Source organism: Danio rerio, chromosome 12, assembly GCF_049306965.1.
Source record: "Danio rerio strain Tuebingen ecotype United States chromosome 12, GRCz12tu, whole genome shotgun sequence".
Lineage (NCBI taxonomy): Eukaryota > Metazoa > Chordata > Actinopteri > Cypriniformes > Danionidae > Danio > Danio rerio.
This window is the reverse complement of record NC_133187.1, coordinates 32,718,307-32,731,012: the sequence shown is the minus strand read 5'-3', so window position 1 is coordinate 32,731,012 and position 12,706 is coordinate 32,718,307.

The following is a 12,706-nucleotide window of genomic DNA, read 5'->3' as shown; positions in this document are numbered from 1 at the left end:
CAAATTTCTCACTCAAACACCCTAAACTCAAGTTAGACCTTCATGTGTATCACCCAGGCCAGTGTTATTTTAGTATCACATTATGACTATTTTTATATATTAATTTTATTCAGTCATTTTTTATAAGTTAGATTTTATTAGTTCAGTACATCAAGAGAAACAATAAAAATTAAAAATACTTTCTTTGCAACTTGCTACAAGGTTTAGGTTTTCTGTGCATGTCATTAATAGGGCTAATAGTTTAATGCACAGGTGTCAAACTCAGTTCCTGGAGGGCCGCAGCTCTGAACAGTTTACTTCCAACCCTCATTAAACACACCTGATCAAACCTGACTGAGTCCTTCAGGCTTGCTTGAAACCTACACATAAGTGTGTTTGAGCAAAGTTAGAACTAAACTGTGCAAAGCTACTGCCCTCCAAACTGTGTTTGACACCCCTGGTTTAATGCCTTAATTTAAAAAAAATAATGCAGACCAAAGACAAGAATACAGCTATTCTCCTAAATGTCTATGTATGTGGTGCATTAATGCTACAGTACGCTGAGGTCATTGATTGATTAAGAAAATGTAATGTGTTAATTGCAATCATAGTCTTTGATTAATCTAGATTAATTAAAAATTAATCAGACTACTTATTTAAATTGAGCTGAAACAACAATCCACTTACACTTGTATAAACTTAATAAGTTAACTTAAGTAGTTCATGTTGTCATAACACAAACTTTTTTTTGCATTTTTAACATTTTTTACAGTGAGCATTAAAATCAAGAGATGTTTGACAATATAGTTAAAGGAAACAGATCCTGCGGAACTGTTACCCTAAGGCAGACTTTATTACTTGGACTCTTTCAATATTGTACAGGTCTGGTATGGTAGTGATGCCTGACAACGTCAACCAAATATATATACACAACTGAAGTCCGAATTATCAACCCCTTTTGAATTTTTTTTTTTTTAAATTTCCCAAATGATGTTTAACACAGTAAGGACATTTTCACATTAAGTCTGATATTTTTTCTTCTGGAGAAAGTCTTATTTGTTTTATTTTGGCTAGAATAAAATCTTTTTTTTTTTTATTAAAAAATATTAATAAAAAATTTAGGGACAAAATTTTTAGCCCCTTTAAGCTATATTTTTTCTCGATAGTCTACAGAACAAACCATCGTTATACAATAACTTGCCTAATTTTTTATATATATATATATATATATATATATATATATATATATATATATATATATATTTATTATACACACACACACAAGCATACAGATATTGGCAAAATGCAACGTCTAGCGAACTTAAGACTGATGTCAGTCTAAAATTTGGTTCTGAAATCATTTGTTGATATCTGACATCAAACCAAGGTTGGGCTGAAGTCAGAAATCAGTATAATGTCATGATTTGTGATGTCAATCTTGTGGATATTGAACAGTCACTTTAGTCTGAAGTTGGGTTATGAGTCTAATGTTGATTTGTGACCCAGCCCAAATCAGATGAACCAAGTCATTTGAATGACATAATGAGTTAACTTACTCAGACGAGCAAAACGGCAAACTAAAGAGAGGATTGCTTTCTTATATTATTTCATTAAAAACACATTGATGAATGAATAAGGTAAAAAAAAGGGGTAGTTCATCTAAAATTGAAATCTGTCCTTATCCGAAGTTGTTTTAATCTGTATGACTTTCTTTCCTTTACAGAACTTGAAAGAAATATCATACACTGTATACACACACACACACACACACACACACACACACACACACACACACACACACACACACAGGGTTGTTTTTTGCAACATTCACTTTCCAACCAACTACAATTTTTTTAATAAATGTTAAATAGAGCTAAGCAGGTAAAATGTTTAGTTTAGTTCAGTCAAATATGATTAATTATTGTAATTGTAATGGAGTCTAAGCACAGCCTAAATTTGATATAAAAGCCATTGTGTTAAATAAAAATGTAATTTAATAATAACCCTAATAAGATATTTCCCAAATGACATTTAACAGAGCAATGAATTTTTCACAGTATTTCGTATAATATTTTTCTTCTTCTGGAGAAAGTTTTATTTCAGCTAGAATTTTTAAATTGAAGTAAACACTTTAGCTCTATTTAACATTTCAAAAAAGTTTGTATTTGTTTTTTTATTATTTTTAGTAAACTAATTTAATAATAACAACCCTAAATTAAAGCTGCAAGCAGCGATGATAGGGACCTCGCACCCGGGCTCACCGCCGCCCGGTGGCCTCAGGATGACAGAAAACAGCGAACAATAATAATTTAGGCCGATATATATAAAGAACCTGAGAAAATCACAAATTTATGTCAAACTTCCTCCTGTCAGCAGGTAGCACTATGACTTTGACTCAAGATTGGCATGTAGATGCCTTCAGTAGAGGAATCTTATCAACCTTGTGAATTTTCAGGCAGATCGGACATTGTTTGGCTGAGTTATATGTATTTTCCTGTTGCCAGCAGGTGGCGCTATGACTGTGACTCAATATTGGCATGTAGATGTCTTCAGGAGAGGATTTTGATCAACCATGTAAATTTTCAGGCAATTGAGAAAATGTGTGGCTGAGTTATAAGCCAAATTTCCTGTTGCCAGCAGGTGGCGCTATGACTGAGACTAAATATTGCAATGTGGATGTCTTCATGAGAGGAATTTAATCAACCATGTGAAGTTTCAGGTAGATCAGACATTATTTGGCTGAGTTACAAGCCAAACTACCTTCTGCCAGCAGGTGGCGCTATGGCAGACTAAATACTGTTATGTGGATGTGTTCAGGAGAGGAATATGATCAACCATGTGAAGTTTCAGGCAGATCGGACATTGTGTGGTTGAGTTATAAGCATTTCCTGTTCCATGGCGAAGCGTTGAGGTTTGTCATGCCGCCACGGACACGCCCCTCTGCAAAATCTCTAGATCTTCACAATATATCATCGCTAGAGCTTTCAAATAGCATCAGTCAAATTTGGTGCTGATATAATAAAGTTTGCTGAAGGAGTATATTACAATGTAAAACATGTCATTTCCTGTGGCCAGCAGGTGGCGCTATAACTGTATCTGGATATCGGCATGTAAACGTGTTCAGGTCAGGACTCTTATCAAGCGTGTGAATTTTGAGGCAGATCGGATAATGCATGGCTGAGTTATAATGACTTCCTGTTTTGTGGCGAATCGTCAAAATTTGCGAGGCCGCCACGGACACGCCCATTGACGAAAACTTAAAAGCTTCGCAATTTAACATCGCCAAGGCCTTTAGATGACAAAACCCAATTTCGGTGTTGATCGGATAAAATCCCTAGGAGGAGTTCGCTAAAATACAACGCCTGGAAATGGCAATAACGCCACTTTTTCGCCGAAGGAAGTTAAAAATATCCAACTTCCTGTTAGGTTTGAGTTATGGCTCCAAGAGACTTTTTCGTATGTTTTGCCAAGTTTGAGGTGTGTGCCAATTTTCGTACATGTGCGTGATTCGTAGATCGAGAGCTCGTCAGTTAAATTTTTCTAGGTGGCGCTGTCGAGTCATTTTGCCACGCCCACTTCAATATTGTTATGGGCATGTGTTCAGGAGAGGACTTTTATCAACCATGTGAAGTTTCAGGCAGAGCAGACTATGTGTGGTTGAGTTATAAGGACTTCCTGTTCCATGGCGAAGCGTTGAGGCTTGTCATGCCGCCACGGACACGCCCCTTTCCGAAAACTCTAAATCTTCACAATATATCAATCGTTAGAGCTTTCAGATAACACCACTCAAATTTGGTGCTGATACGATAAAATTTGTGAGAGTTAGTTTGGTACAGTGTAAAACATGTCATTTCCTGTGGCCAGCAGGTGGCGCTATATCTGTATCTGGATATTGGCATGTAAACGTGTTCAGGTCAGAACTGTTATCAAACGTGTGAATTTTGAGGCAGATCGGATAATGCATGCCTGTGTTATAATGACTTCCTGTTTTGTGGCGAACTATCAAAGTTTGCGAGGCCGCCACGGACACGCCCATCGACGAAAACTCTAAAGCTTCGCAATTTAACATCGCCAAGGCCTTTAGATGACAAAACCCAATTTTGGTGTCGATCGGATAAAATCCCTAGGAGGAGTTCGTTAAAATACAACGCCTGGAAATGGCAAAAATGCCAGTTTTTCGCCGCAGGAAGTTAAAAATATCCGACTTCCTGTTGGGTTTGAGATATGGCTCCAAGAGACTTTTTCGTATGTTTTGGCATGTTTGAGGTGTGTGCCAATTTTTGTGCATGTGCGTGATTCGTATATCGGGGGCTCGTCCGTTTAATTTTTCTAGGTGGCGCTGTCGAGTCATTTTGCCACGCCCACTTCCGAAGCCCATAACAAACGTAAATTTTCGCCACTTCTGAGGCGTGTGCAAAGTTTCGTGAGTTTTCGGGCATGTATAGCCCCTCAAAACCGCGATTCATTCCGCGGAAGAAGAAGAAGAAGAAGAAGAAGAAGAATTAAAGCTGCAAGCAGCGATGATAGGGACCTCGCACCCGGGCTCACCGCCGCCCGGTGGCCTCAGTATGACAGAAAACAGCGAACAATAATATTTTAAGCCGTTATATATAAAAAACCTCAGAAAATCACAGATTTATGCCAAACTTCCTCCTGTCAGCAGGTGGCGCTATGACTGTGACTCAATATTGGTATGTAGATGCCTTCAATGCAGGAATCTTAACAATCATGTGAAGTTTCAGACAGATCAGGCATTGTGTGGCTGAGTTATAAGCCAAACTACCTTTTGCCAGCAGGTGGCGCTATAACAGACTGATTATTGACATGTGGATCTGTTCAGGAGAGGAATCTTATCAACCATGTGAATTTTCAGGCAGATCAAACATTGTTTGGCTGAGTTTAAAGTAATTTCATGTTGCCAGTAGGTGGCGCTATGACTGTGATTCAATATTGCAATGTTGAAGTCTTCAGGAGAGGAATTTAATCAACCATGTGAAGTTTCAGGTGGATCGGACATTGTGTGGCTGAGTTATAAAACAAACTACCTTCTGACAGCAGGTGGCGCTATGACTGACTCAATATTGGTATGTAATCGTGTTCAGGAGAGGACTTTTATCAACCATGTGAAGTTTCAGGCAGATCAGACTTTGTGTGGTTGAGTTATAACGACTTCCTGTTCAATGGCGAAGCGTTGAGGTTTGTCATGCCGCCACGGACACGCCCCTCTGCGAAAACTCTAGATCTTTACAATATATCATCGCTAGAGCTTTGAAATGACACCCCTCAAATTTGGTGCTGATACGATAAAGTTTGTAGGAGTTTGTTACAGTGTAAAACATGTCATTTCCTGTGGCCAGCAGGTGGCGCTATTACTGTATCTGGACATCGGCATGTAAACATGTTCAGGTCAGAAATGTTATCAGAGGTGTGAATTTTGAGGCAGATCGGATAATGCATGCCTGAGTTATAATAAGTTCCTGTTTTGTGGCGAATCATCAAAGTTTGCGAGGCCGCCACGGACACGCCCATTAATATAAACTCTAAAGCTTCGCAATTTAACATCGCCAAGGCCTTTAGATGACAAAACCCAATTTTGGTGTCGATTGGATAAAATCCCTAGGAGGAGTTTGTTAAAATACAACTCCTGGAAATGGCAAAAACGCCACTTTTTCGCCGAAGGAAGTTAATAATATCTGACTTCCTGTTGGGTTTGAGATATGGCTCCAAGAGACTTTTTCGTATGTTTTGGCATGTTTGAGGAGTGTGCCAATTTTCGTGCATGTGCATGATTCGTAGCTCTGGGGCTCGTCCGTTTAATTTTTGTAGGTGGCGCTGTTGAGTCATTTTGTCACGCCCACTTCAATATTGTTATGGGGATGTGTTCAGGAGAGGACTTTTATCAACCATGTGAAGTTTCAGGCAGATCGGACATTGTGTGGTTGAGTTATAAGGACTTCCTGTTCCATGGCGAAGCGTTGAGCCTTGTCATGCCGCCATGGACACGCCCCTCTGCAAAAACTCTAAATCTTCCCAATATATCATCGCTAGAGCTTTCAGATAACACCACTCAAATTTGGTGCTGATACGATAACATTTGTGGGAGTTAGTTTGGTTCAGTGTAAAACATGTCATTTCCTGTGGCCAGCAGGTGGCGCTATAACTATATCTGGATATTGGCATGTAAATGTGTTCAGGTCAGGACTCTTATTAAAGGTGTGAATTTTGAGGCAGATCGGGTGATGCATGCATGAGTTATAACGACTTCCTGTTTTGTGGCGAATCATCAAAGTTTGCGAGGCCGCCATGGACACACCCATCGACGAAAACTCTAAAGCTTCGCAATTTAACATCGCCAAGTCCTTTAGATGATAAAACCCAATTTTGGTGTCGATCGGATAAAATCCCTAGGAGGAGTTCGTTAAAATACAACGCCTGAAAATGGCAAAAACGCCACTTTTTCGCCGCAGGAAGTCAAAAATATCCGACTTCCTGTTGGGTTTGAGATATGGCTCCAAGAGACTTTTTCGTATGTTTTGGCATGTTTGAGGTGTGTGCCAATTTTCGTGCATGTGCGTGATTCCTATATCGGGGGCTCGTCCGTTTAATTTTTCTAGGTGGCGCTGTCGAGTCATTTTGCTACGCCCACTTCCGAAGCCCATAACAAACGTAAATTTTCGCCACTTCTGAGGCGTGTGCAAAGTTGCGTGAGTTTTCGGGCATGTTTAGCCCCTCAAAACCGCGATTCATTCCGCGGAAGAAGAAGAAGAAGAAGAAGAAGAAGAATAATAATAAACGGAGCAATTCCAATAGGGCCTACGCACCGTTTCGGTGCTCGGTCCCTAATAATAATTAAAGCTGCAAGCAGCGATGATAGGGACCTCGCACCCGGGCTCACCGCCGCCCAGTGGCCTTAAGATGACAGAGAAGAGTGAACAACAATAATTTAAGCCAATATAAATAAAGAACCTGGGAAAATCACAGATTTATGCCAAACTTCCTCCTGTCAGCAGGTGGTGCTATAAATGTGACTCAAGATTGGCATGTACATGTCTTCAGGAGAGGAATCTTATCAACCATGTGAATTTTCAGGCAGGTCAGACATTGTGTGGCTGAGTTATAAGGCAAACTTCCTTCTGCCAGCAGATGGCGCTATGCCAGACTTATTATTGTTATGTAGATGTGTTCAGGAGAGGACTTTTATCAACCATGTGAAGTTTCAGGCAGATCAGACATTGTGTGGCTGAAATATAAGCCAAACTACCTTCTGCCAGCAGGTGGCGCAATGACTGACTCAATATTGTTATGTAGATATGTTCAGGAGAGGACTTTTATCAACCATGTGAAGTTTCAGGCAGATCGGACATTGTGTGGCTGAGTTATAAGCCAAACTACCTTCTGTCACTAGGTGGCGCTACGACTGACTCAATATTGGCACGTATATGTGTTCAGGAGAGGACTTTTATCAACCCTGTGAAGTTTCAGGCAGATCGGACATTGTGTGGTTGAGTTATGAGGACTTCCTGTTCCATGGCGAAGCGTTGAGGTTTGTCATGCCACCACAGACACGCCCCTCTGCAAAAACTCTAGATCTTCACAATATGTCATTGCTAGAGCTTTCAGATGACACCACTTTATTTTGGTGCTGATACGGGAAGGTTTGTGGTAGGAGTTTGTTATAGTGTAAAACATGTCATTTCCTGTGGCCAGCAGGTGGCGCTATAACTGTAACTGGATATCGGCACGTAAACCGGATCAGGTCAGGACTGTTATTAAATGTGTGAATTTTGAGGCAGATCGGATAATGCATGTCTGAGTTATAACGACTTCCTGTTTTGTGGCGAATCGTCAAAGTTTGCGAGGCCGCCATGGACACGCCCATCGACAAAAACTCTAAAGCTTCGCAATTTAACATCGCCAAGGCCTTTAGATGATAAAAACCATTTTTGGTGTCGATCGGATAAAATCCCTAGGAGGAGTTCGTTAAAATACAAAGCCTGGAAATGGCAAAAATGCCACTTTTTCGCCGCAGGAAGTTAATAATATCCGACTTCCTGTTAGGTTTGAGATATGGCTCCAAGAGACTTTTTCGTATGTTTTGGCGTGTTTGAGGTGTGTGCCAATTTTCGTGCATGTGCGTGATTCGTAGCTCAGGGGCTCGTCCGTTTAATTTTTCTAGGTGGCGCTGTCGAGTCATTTTGCCACGCCCACTTCAATATTGTTATGTGGATGTGTTCAGGAGAGGACTTTTATCAACCATGTGAAGTTTCAGGCAGATCGGACATTGTGTGGTTAAGTTATAAGGACTTCCTGTTCCATGGCGAAGCGTTGAGGTTTGTCATGCCGCCACGGACACGCCCCTCTGCGAAAACTCTAGATCTTCACAATATATCATCGCTAGAGCTTTCAGATGACACCACCCAAATTTGGTGCTGATACGATAAAATTTGTGGGAGGAGTTTATTACTCCGTAAATCATGTCATTTCCTGTGGCCAGCAGGTGGCGCTATAACTATATCTGGATATTGGCATGCAAACGTGTTCAGGTCAGGACGCTTATCAAGCGTGTGAATTTTGAGGCAGATCGGATAATGCATGCCTGAGTTATAACGACTTCCTGTTTTGTGGCGAATCATCAAAGTTTGCGAGGGCGCCACGGACACGCCCATCGACAAAAACTCTAAAGCTTCGCAATTTAACATCGCCAAGGCCTTTAGATGACAAAACCATATTTTGGTGTCGATCGGATAAAATCCCTAGGAGGAGTTCGTTAAAATACAACGCCTGGAAATGGCAAAAACGCCACTTTTTTGCCGCAGGAAGTTAAAAATATCCGACTTCCTGTTGGGTTTGAGATATGGCTCCAAGAGACTTTTTTGTATGGTTTGGCATGTTTGAGGTGTGTGCCAATTTTCGTGCATGTGCGTGATTCGTGTATCGGGGGCTCGTCCGTTTAATTTTTCTAGGTGGCGCTGTCGAGTCATTTTGCCACGCCCACTTCCGAGACCCATATCAACCTGCTATTTACACCGCGTTTGGTGTGTGTGCAAATTTTCATGAGTTTTTGGGCATGTTTAGACCCTCAAAAGTGCCCCGATAGGGGGCGGAATAATAATAATAATTAAAGCTGCAAGCAGCGATGATAGGGACCTCGCACCCGGGCTCACCGCCGCCCGGTGGCCTCAGGATGACAGAGAACAGCGAACAACATTAATTTAAGCCGATATATATAAATAACCAGAGAAAACACAGATTTATGCCAAACTTCCTCCTGTCAGCAGGTGGCGCTATAACTGTGACTAAAAATTGTTAAGTAGATGCCCTCAGTAGAAGAGTCTTATCAACCATGTGAATTTTCAGGCAGATCGGACGTTGTTTGGCTGAGTTTTGAGCCAAACTACATTCTGCCAGCAGGTGGCGCTATGACAGACTCAATATTATTATGTAGATGTGTTTAGAAGAGGACTTTTATCCACAATGTAAAGTTACAGGCAGGTCAGACATTGTGTGGCTGAGTTATAAGCCAAAATTCCTTCTGTCAGCAGGTGGCGCTAAGACTGTCAATCAATATTGGCATGTAGATGTCTTCAGGAGTGGATTTTAATTAACCAGTTGAAGTTTCAAGCTGTTCAGACATTGTCTGGCTGAGTTATAAGCCAAACTACCATCTGCCAGCAGGTGGCACTATGACAGATTCAATATTGGCTTTTAAATGTCTTCAGAAGAGGAATTTAATCAACCATGTGTAGTTTCAGGCAGATCAGACATTGTGTGGTTAAGTTATAAGGCAAAATTCCTTCTGTCAGCAGGTGGCACTATGGCTGTGACTCAATATTAGCATTTAGATGTCTTCGGGAGATGAATTTAATCAACCATGTGAAGTTTCAGGCTGATCGGACATTGTGTGGTTAAGTTATAAGGACTTCCTGTTTCATGGCGAAGCGTTGAGGTTTGTCATGCCGCCACGGACACGCCCCTCTGCAAAAACTCTAGATCTTCACATTCTATCATTGCTTGAGCATTTAGATAACAACCAACCAAATTTGGTGCTGATTCGAAAAAATTTGTGGGAGGAGTTTATTACTCTGTAAAACATGACATCTCCTTTGGCCAGCAGGTGGCGCTATAACTGTATCTGGATATTGGCATGTAAACGTGTTCTGGTCTGGACTGTTATTAAACATGTGAATTTTGAGGCAGATCGGATAATGCATGCCTGAGTTATAATGACTTCCGGTTTTGTGGCGAATGGTCAAAGTTTGCGAGGCCACCACGGACACGCCCATCGACAAAAACTCTAAAGCTTCGCAATTTAACATCGCCAAGGCCTTTAGATGACAAAACCCAATTTTGGTGTCGAAAGGATAAAATCCCTAGGAGGAGTTCGTTAAGATACAAAGCCTGGAAATTGCAAAAATGCCACTTATTTTCTGCAGGAAGTTAAAAATAGCCGACTTCCTGTTGGGTTTGAGATATGGTTCCAAGAGACTTTTTCGTATGTTTTGGCGTGTTTGAGGTGTGTGCCAATTTTCGTGCATGTGCGTGATTTGTAGATCAGGGGCTCGTCCGTTTAATTTTAATAGGTGGCGCTGTCGAGTCATTTTGCCATGCCCACTTCATTATTGTTATGAGGATGTGTTCAAGGGAGGACTTTTATCAACCAGGTGAAGTTTCAGGCTGATCGGACATTGTGTGGTTGAGTTATAAAGACTTCCTGTTCCATGGCAAAGCGTTGAGGTTTGTCATGCCGCCACGGACACGCCCCTCTGCGAAAACTCTAGATCTTCACAATATAACATCGCTAGAGCTTTCAGATAACACTACCCAAATTTGGTGCTGATACGAAAAAATTTGTGGGAGGAGTTTGTTACTCTGTAAAACATGTCATTTCCTGTGGCCAGCAGGTGGCGCTATAACTGTATCTGGATATCGGCATGTAAACGTGTTCAGGTCAGGACTGTTATTAAACATGTGAATTTTGAGGCAGATCGGATAATGCATGCCTGAGTTATAACGACTTCCGGTTTTGTGGCGAATCGTCAAACTTTGCGAGGCCGCCACGGACACGCCCATTGACGAAAACTCTAAAGCTTCGCAATTTAACATCGCCAAGGCCTTTAGATGACAAAAGCCAATTTTGGTGTCGATCGGATAAAATCCCTAGGAGGAGTTCGTTAAAGTACAACGCCTGGAAATGGCAAAAACGACACTTTTTCGCCGCAGGAAGTCAAAAATATCCGACTTCCTGTTGGGTTTGAGATATGGCTCCAAGAGACTTTTTTGTATGTTTTGGCATGTTTGAGGTGTGTGCCAATTTTCGTGCATGTGCGTGATTCGTGGATCGGGGGCTCGTCCGTTTAATTTTTCTAGGTGGCGCTGTCGAGTCATTTTGCCACACCCACTTCCGACACCCATAATAAACGTAAATTTTCGCCACTTCTGAGGCGTGTGCAAAGTTCTGTGAGTTTTCGCGCATGTTTAGCCCCTCAAAATCGCGATTCATTCCGGAAAAGAATAATAATAATAATAATTAAAGCTGCAAGCAGCGATGATAGGGACCTCGCACCCAGGCTCACCGCCGCCCGGTAGCCTCAGGATAACAGAGAACAGCGAACAATATTAATTTCAGCCGATATATATAAAGAACCTGAGAAAAATCACAGATTTATGCAAAACTTCCTACTGTCAGCAGGTGGCGCTATAACTGTGACTCAAGATCGGCATGTAGATGTCTTTAGGAGAGGCATCTCATCTAACCTGTGAATTTTCAGGCAGATCGGACATTGTTTGGCTGAGTTATAAGCCAAACTACCTTCTGCTATCAGGTGGCGCCATGACTGTGACTCAATAATGTTATGTGAATGTGTTCAGGGGAGGACTTTTATCAACCATGTGAAGTTTCAGGCTGATCGGACTTTGTGTGGTTGAGTTATGAGGACTTCCTGTTCCATGGCGAAGCGTTGAGGTTTGTCATGCTGCCACAGACACGCCCTTCTGTGAAAATTTCAGACCCTAACAAAATGTAATTGCTAGAACTTTCAGATAACAACCAACGAAACTTGGAGCTGATACGAAAAATTTTGTGGGAGGAGTTTATTACTCTGTAAATCATGACATTTCTTGTGGCCAGCAGGTGGCGCTGTAACTGTATCTGGATATTGGCATGTAAATGTGTTCAGGTCAGGACTCTTATTAAACATGTGAATTTTGAGGCAGATCAGATAATGCATGCCTGAGTTATAATGACTTCCGATTTTGTGGCGAATCGTCAAAGTTGCGAGGCCGCCACGGACACGCCCATTGACAAAAACTCTAAAGCTTCACAATTTAACATCGCCAAGGCCTTTAGATGACAAAACCTAATTTTGGTGTCGATCAGATAAAATCCCTAGGAGGAGTTCGTTAAAATACAACGCCTGGAAATGGCAAAAATGCCACTTATTTGCCGCAGGAAGTTAAAAATATCTGACTTCTTGTTGGGTTTGAGATATGGCTCCAAGAGACTTTTTCGTATGTTTTGGCGTGGTTGAGGTGTGTGCCAATTTTCGTGCATGTGCGTGATTCGTAGATCAGGGGCTCGTCCGTTTAATTTTTATAGGTGGCGCTGTCGAGTCATTTTGCCACGCCCACTTCACTATTGTTATGGGGATGTGTTCGGGAAAGGACTTTTATCAAGCATGTGAAGTTTTAGGCTGATCGGACTTGGTGTGGTTGAGTTATAAGGACTTCC